Below are 7,536 nucleotides of genomic sequence, written 5' to 3'. Positions count from 1 at the left end.
CATGGAAGGTGCCCAGGAAGGACGGTGATGGACTGCGGGGCCACTACCCCCCGACCGCAGCCGCCGGCGCGGGGGAGCTGAGATGGATCCATCGGGAAAGGGTTGTTGCTTCCCTGTGGCTGTGGTTGTCGGAGCCGGGGCCGGGCTAGAAAAAGCAAGCGGAAGCCATCAAGGTAGAGGAGAGGAAGCGAGGAAGAAGAAGAAGAAGAAGAAGAAGGGCCGAAGGGCTGGGGCGAAGCAGCCATTAGGAAAGTGCTGATGCAGAGGTTCCCTCGTGTCTACGGGCAGAGTTGGAGGAGTTGCTGTTCGCGGACAAAGGCAGCAGGAGGGAGTGGAGCTTTGTAGAAGCCGGAGCCTGTCTCACTGGGTGTCTGTGTTTCATTCCCTGTCAAAAGCCTGGGAGCTGGGGGGAAAAAAGCAGGGAAGCGGAGAGCTGCAGCGCTCGCTCAGGATCAGATAGCAAGAAAACCAATAGCGGCGAGAAAAAAAAAAAAAAAAAAAGAAAACCAACCCACATCAACCAACCAACCCACCCACCCTCCACGCTGAGGCTGGAACAGGCAGGTCCCTGCCAACTCCACAGCACGCAGCAAGCAGGGAAGAAGGGAAGAAGTCCACCCTCCCCGGGCAGGAGCGGAGTTGAGCCCGAAGGATATTTGATGACACTTTGGCAACGATGGGTCCCCCAGCATCTTCCAGAGCCCATTTGAGGGTGAAGGCTCTGAAAGCGCAGAGGGAGTTTGAAGCTAAATTCACCTGAGTCTGGATCTCTTGGTCGCTGGGATTTATCTATTTTTCTTTTTTTTTCTCCACGGGGAAAGCAAACCAAGAAAAAAGTGTGGTTTTATTTGTTTGGTTTTTTTTTTTTTTTTAATCTCCCTCTTTTTTTTTTTAATTTTTTTTTTCTTTTGGAAGAAGATATATTTTTTTTCCCTGTGGTTGGAATGGAGGGGTTGGGTCTGTGCCTAAGAAGCAGCAGCCGAACGTCGGTCCTGGGAGAAACCCGAGTGGATGTGGGGTCCCCTGCCAGCTAACTCTCCAGGAGCTGCAGCCCCACGGCCGGAGGGGCTGGATGCAGTGAGAGGTAAGTGCCGGCTCCGGTGCCTGCCGACAACGGCTCCTCCGCTCCTCCAGCTCCGTCTTAATCCCAAGTCAGAGGCAAAAACAGCAGTCTCATAGTGAGTCAATCACTTCCACCTATTGCAGCCCTAATGGAGAAATAAGAAGGGGAAGTTTCGCAGCGGCAGCTCCACGGGGGAAGTTCCCCCTCACCCCTGTGCCCCAGATGCCAGGTTGGGGGGGATGTTTTGCCAAGTGGCATCACCGTGCCAGTGCCATGGGCCCCTTCCCTGCCCAGCCAGCACTGAGGGTTTGCTGCTGCCTTTTGGGATCCTCTCCATGCTCCTGCTCCCCTCCGCTCGCTTCCCCTGGCCAGCTCGCTTCCTCACCCAAAACTTTTGCACACCGGTTGTTTTGGGCAATGCCCATGCGGGGTTATGCCCCTCCATGCCCACACATGGATATTCATATGTTGGTGTAACACACACCCGCCTGACCCTCTTATCCCCAGCTCCCTGGGCCCTGCCGGCGGGGACACGCTTGGGGTGAGCCCGGGAGCTGCGGGGCTGGGGGGGCTTTGAAGGCAAACTGCAAAGCACAGGGAGAAAGCCGAGCGAGCCGACCACGGCAGCAGCAGCAGCAGCAGCAGCAGCAGCAGCAGCAGCAGCAGCAGCATAATTGCATCACTGTAATAGTATCGGCGCTGAGCACGAGCCAGGCGAGTAAAATTGTCCAGAAAATGAGCTGTACTAAAGTGCCTCCAGTTAGCAGCACCTGCACGCCTTCACTGGGTGCTCGAGGCCGTTTGTATTTTTAGAAGTCTCTCTTAATTATAGAGCAAAGAGTGTGAGAAGGGAAAATGGTGTGTATTTAGCAGCATTCCCGGACAGTTTTGCAATGAATATGAGCACAAAATCACCAAATAGGGTTTTTTCTCCCCCCCTTGCACTTGTGATTTTGAACCACCTGTTTTGCTGTGGTGTCAGCAAACGAGGGCTGGATTTTTTTTCTTTCCTGTTCTTAGAAAGCGTGGCATGACTTTGCTTGAGAAAAAGATGGGGAGCAGTCCCACTGCCTTCCTTCTGCACCCCAAATCAACCTCAGTTTCTGAGGTCTTCCCACCGCCATCCCAGGGGTGACACTGGAGGGGACAGGGGACTGGCATGTTGGTGCCAGGTCTTCTGCAAGCAGCAAAGAGCTGGGGGTGTTTTACAGGTCACTGTGAAAAAAAATCCACAACAAACCCTGCAACAACTCGTTTTGCTTCCATAAACCTTCTTCCCCTCATCCCCTTCTCCGCAAAACTTTCCAGGGCCTTTTCTTTGTAACAGCAGGTGAAATTCCCTTTCTGTGAGCACAAAGCAGTGAAGCCACCAGAAAATAATGAAAACAAGACTAAAAAAAAAAAAAATCCTTGCCTGCTCTTTTCAGGCCTGGAATAACAGCGAGCATTCCCATCCATGCCAGATAAGCTTAATAAAGCTCCAGCTTTGCTGGGGAAGGCACCGTAAAGGCCACTTTATTTCTTGCCTCTGATACAAAACACACTTTGAAATCCTGTGTTGCCTCTGCTGTTCTTTAGCCAAAAGAGTTAATTTACCTGTGAAGTCAAAGTAGTTTTATCCTTAGCCCTGGAATGACCCAGGGGTTTATGACAAGTCTCTCGGGACCAGCTGGGGTGGGATTTTGGTGGCCTTGTCTGTGGTGCTGTGGTGCTCTGTGGTTTTCCGTGGTGCTCCCAGTGGGGTTTTCCCCTCTCCCCACTTGCTGGGGCGGCTTCACCGGCAGCGCCGTAGAAACCGTTCCTGCTGCGGATAAACTTCGGAGGAGCTGTCGGGGGAATTGCACCGCGAGCTGAAACCCAGCATTTACGCCCAATTCCTGTCAGCTTTTAGGGGCTTTTAGGGTGTGAATGTGCTTGAGAGACACGGGAGCCTCACGCACCCTCTGTGCAGGGGGAAGGAGGCCGGGTTGGCAGTTTTGGGGGTGCTGTCTCCAAAAAGAGTAGGAGCGCTGTCCCTGTGAGGGGTTGCTGGAGGGATGGATCTGTCCTGCTCTCCTGTCACCGCTCGGGTGTGTGCACTCGGACACACCTTAAGGGACACCTTATGTAAGCAGTGATGGCAGCGCCGTGCCCCGGCCGTGCCACCCTGCTCTGCCGCTGCCAGGCCTTGCGTGGCCTTGGCCACCTCACTTAGCCCCCGTTCTGAGGGTCCCCTCTGGGTGCAGGCACTGTTGTGTCACTGTGGGAAGGAGCATAATCCCCCCTGTCTGGGCAAACAGCTCCAAGCCCAGGGGTTTGCCTGTGGTTTTTGCAGAGTTCATGGTTGCACCCTTCCCGGCTCTGGCTCTGGGGTTCCCAGCCCTGGGGAGGTGGCACCGGGTTCAAGCTGCTTTCTAGGCTGTTTTACACCTCTTGGCTAAAGTGCAGCCCCGTTTGGGTTTGGCAGAGCAGGGCAAGGGCTGGCTCACGTGGATGAGGAGGGAGAAATTGTCCTCTGAGTGTGGGGACACTGGTTGGCAAAGGACCTGTGTCCCTGTCCCAGATCATGAGCCTGTCCCTCCATCCCCCTGCGGGCCCCTGAGTACCCCAGTACACACCCGACCACCTGCCCTGAACCCAGTGTCCCTGAAATGGAGGAAAGGAGAGGAAAAAATGAGCATTAAGGGACTCGGGAAGCCCCTGTGCCCCAGGGAGTGGAGCATGGTGGGTGTCTTGTCACTCAAGCTCCACTCCAGCTTCTGAGTTGGGGTGGAAGGGAGAAAGGTGGGAGTGTGGTGGCAGGTGGCAGGGGGGTCCCAGTGCTGCTCTCCACAGCTCTGGGTGACTGTGGGCTTGTCACCTCACAGGGATGTGTCCTTCTTTCACCATTCCTGACTCATTCCCAGCTTGTTCCCTAGTTCTAGCTTGGTCCTCCAGTCCCAGCTTGATCCCGGTTCCCAGCTCACTCCCTCATTCCCAGCTTGCAGCGAGGCAGGACTGCCGGTGGGCGACGGATTTCTTACAAAGCACTTTCAGATTCCCCCGTTGGACTTTTGAAGCATCTGGTATCACTATCTCAACGTCATTATGAATTAATCAACATTAATTTCCTGCTCTGGTATCTCCCATTGCTGGGAGCTTTAGCCTGGGCTTTCTCCCTCCCAACATCCCCAGACAGAAATGGCCAGATCCAGACTGTGCCTGACAGAAAGCCAGAGAGAATTCATATAACCGTGGGGCCATGGGGTCCCCATCCCTGTCACCATCCCGCACCATGGCAGGGGATGCTGCCAGGATCCCGATGGTCTGTTAGCCAGGGCAAGGTTGATCCTGGGGGAGCCGCAGTGCTGCCAGCACTGCCTGCCCACTTGCCGTGCCCCCGGCACAGGGGATGGGTGTTTTGGGGATGGGTGATGTGAGTGATGCCAGCTGTGCCATCCCTCACCTCCGTTTCCCCACAGGGATGCAGAGCAGGTGATGTCGGGCTGTCCCGCAGGGAAAGGATCTTCCCTTCAGCTCTGGGAAACCCTGATCCTGGCTCCCATGCTTGTGCTGGAGGTACCAGCGATGCACTTCTCTGGGATGCTGTTCCAGGGACCCTGATCCCAAGGAGGCTGATCGCAGGGATGCTGTCACAGGGATGCTGACCCTCCAGATTTGTGAGGATGGGGATATGGATATAGCGGGCTGGTGTCAGGGCTGGATCCTTTGCCCTGGCTGCGTTCATCCTGCTCCGTGAGTCGCCCCGAGGGAGGCACAGCCCAGGAGTCTCAACTTGACGACCTGGCTCTTTCCCTGAGCTCTCACCTGCACGGGTGAGCCCTGGAGAGTCCAGACGGACTCAGCGGGATGTGAGTGCAGCACCTGCTGCCTCCCAGTCCCATCCCACCCCACCGCTTGCCCCATTCCCTCCCCCACAGCGGCACAACCCTCCTGGCCCCCACTGCCACCCCCGTGCCACCACCGTGTGCCCCATGGCAGGGCCACAGCAACCCAAGGGCCACCCCAGCCCCCTCTGCAGCCTTTGCAGTGTGGGCTGAGCTGGAGGGGTTTTCCCCCAAACTCCGCGAGCCCCGTGGCTGGGGCGGGGTGGGGGTGGCAGCCCCGGGGGGGCCGGGGGATAACCCCGGTGTCCTACATCCCCAGAGCTGGCTCGGGCTTACGTAACGGCCGTGCTGCAGTGTCTGCTCTGCTCAGCGCCAGTGCCACCGGCAGAGCTGCAGCGCGGAGCCCATCTCCCTGGATATTTGCTTTTTGGGGACAGCGGGGAGGGAGGGGGACACCTGTGGGGTAGCTGAGCTTCAGGGAGTGGCCAGGACCTGGACGGGGTGGTTGGCAGGGCTGGCTGGGCATGAGGTTGGGGTGTCTGCCCCCCATCCCCTTCTGTCAGTGACCTTGGGGGCCAAAGTTCCCCCTGGATGGCAGCACCCTGGGGAAGGAGGGGCTGGGAATGGAGAAAGGAGAGAGGGCCCTGCCCTGATCCTAAGTCAGAGGTGGGGTTGGAGACCCTGCTGCACCCCCTGCCAACCACGGTCCTGTCTTTACCCTCTCGGAGAGCACTGTGCAGATGGGGAAACTGAGGCAGGAGGCCGTGACATCCCGTGGGGAGCAGGTACCAGGGACCCTCCTGATGGGGAGGGGATGGGAACTTACCAGCTCCTTGGATAACCCTGCCTCAGATCAGCCCAAGCTCTGCCCCCAGAGCTGGTGTCCCTGCTCGGGGTTGGCACTCTGGGCAGCCTGGCAGGGAGGTGCAGCTCTGGAGTGTGTGACATGACAAGGGGCATGGGGGGACATCAGGCCAGCTTCAGCACCCTTTGTGTCCCCAGCTTGTGTTCCCAGGGAGCCACAGGGTGCCAGAGCAGGAAGCTGTGGGGAGAGACCAGTGTGGGGACCAGTGGGGGACCAGTGTGTCACCAGTGTCACTGTGCCTGACCACTGCCAAGTGCCGGGGTTCGTCTGGGATCTGACCCAGCCCTGGGAGCCCGAGGGCTGTGGGTGGGCTCAGGGTGCTGACAGCAGCCCTGGGGCTCACAGTGGTACTTGCTGGAGGTCCCTCTCCAGCAGAAATGTCATCACAGTCCCACTCCAGCACAGCTCTGCTCTGGCACAGCTTGCTGGAAGCAGGAGGGTTGGTGTCCCAAAGGTCACCCGGTGTTGTGGGGACCTGGTGGGTCCCAGGCCCATCCCGCTCATGCAGGATTCAGTGCCACTGGCAGCTGGGCTGTGCCTCCGTGGTGCCTCGTGGCCAGTGCTGAGGTGGGGACAATGCCACCACCTGTGAGTGCCACCTACCCACAGGGGTGCCTGGCAGGGCAGTGTGGATGTCACTGCAGGGCTGTGGGAAAACCCAGTGTGATCCCAGTGTGAAATACGTGGTGTCATCCATCAGCGAGAGCCAGGATGCCCCCAGGGACCGAGGCAGTGAGACCACCCCTTTCTCTCCCCTTTGCCCCTCGTTCCCAGGCTCAGCTGGCATTTCTCCCAGGACTTGGTGGGATGGAGCCCAGCCACCCCCAGCATTCTGCTGAGTCCACTGCCCTCCTGGGCATCCTGAGGAGCCGCAGCGTGCGCCGTGCTCGGCACAGGGACCCAGCACCCCGAAGCCAGGGGGAACCAAGGACGCCAGTGAGCTCATCCCTCCTGCCCAGGCTGGGAAAATCATTGCATTGTGCTCACTGCAAGAGGCTCAAAGGCCTTTGGTTCCCTTATAGGACACGGCTGGAAAGGAGCCACCAAAACAAATGCCGGGAGAAATAAGCCTTCAGTAGTGGCTACTTTCTTTGTGGATTTGGAGGGATGCAAACGTGCATCCCTCATGTTGGGGAGCCCTTTGGGGAAACCCCCAGTGCTTGGGCTGTAGGGGTAAAATTCACCCCAGCACAGGCCCTTCATTTCTGCCAAATTTGGACCTGTTGGATGATTCAAATGTTCGGGAAGGTCTCTGGATTGTGCTGCCCTTTATTTCTGCACAGCACAGGGGAGCCTTGGCACAATCCCCTGGGGGTCAGGGCACCTGGCATGGTGGGATCCTGCTCCCCAGCCAGGGTGGGACCTGGCAGTGAGGCTCTCAGCTGGGCTGAGAACACCCTCCAACTCATTACACACATGGGCCAGCTAATCTCCATCTGACAGCGAGTCATCCTTCCCACCGTGCTGAAGGCTGGAATGACAGTGTGGTTAAAGGGGCTGATGAATTAAGTGCATCTTATAAATACATCAGATATTAAAATTCCCGTGTAATTACAGTGCAGTGGATTATGTGTGGTGCTGAAGGGGAAGCAATTCAGCGGAGCAAAGGAATTACAGTGAGAGAGGAGAGGCAGTGAAGCGTAATTGCACCCAGCTCTGCTCTGCTGGGGGGTAGAGCAGGGGCTGCTTTGGAGCTGCAGTGGGAGTGAGGCCGAGCGGCCCTGGAGCTCTACTGGCAGCCAGGGCTTGTCCGGGACACTGCAGGGATTAGGGAAAGTGAATTGGACCTGAAGAGTTTCATG

The 7,536-nt window shown here is 57.4% G+C and overlaps 1 protein-coding gene across 1 annotated transcript in view; it reads left to right on the top strand.

The window, feature by feature from the left end:
• Window positions 1–222: 222 nt before the first annotated feature.
• LOC125334248 (ATP-sensitive inward rectifier potassium channel 12) overlaps window positions 223–7,536 on the top strand; it is a 33,270-nt gene continuing 25,956 nt past the window's right edge. The window contains exon 1 of the mRNA XM_048320917.1: window positions 223–1,084. The gene's annotated coding sequence lies outside the window, so the exon portion shown is untranslated. The remainder of the gene's footprint in view (window positions 1,085–7,536) is intronic.

The sequence above is a fragment of the Corvus hawaiiensis genome, chromosome 16 (genome assembly GCF_020740725.1).
Source record: "Corvus hawaiiensis isolate bCorHaw1 chromosome 16, bCorHaw1.pri.cur, whole genome shotgun sequence".
Lineage (NCBI taxonomy): Eukaryota > Metazoa > Chordata > Aves > Passeriformes > Corvidae > Corvus > Corvus hawaiiensis.
The sequence above is the reverse complement of the archived record's forward strand: the minus strand, read 5'-3'. Positions and strand labels throughout refer to the sequence as shown.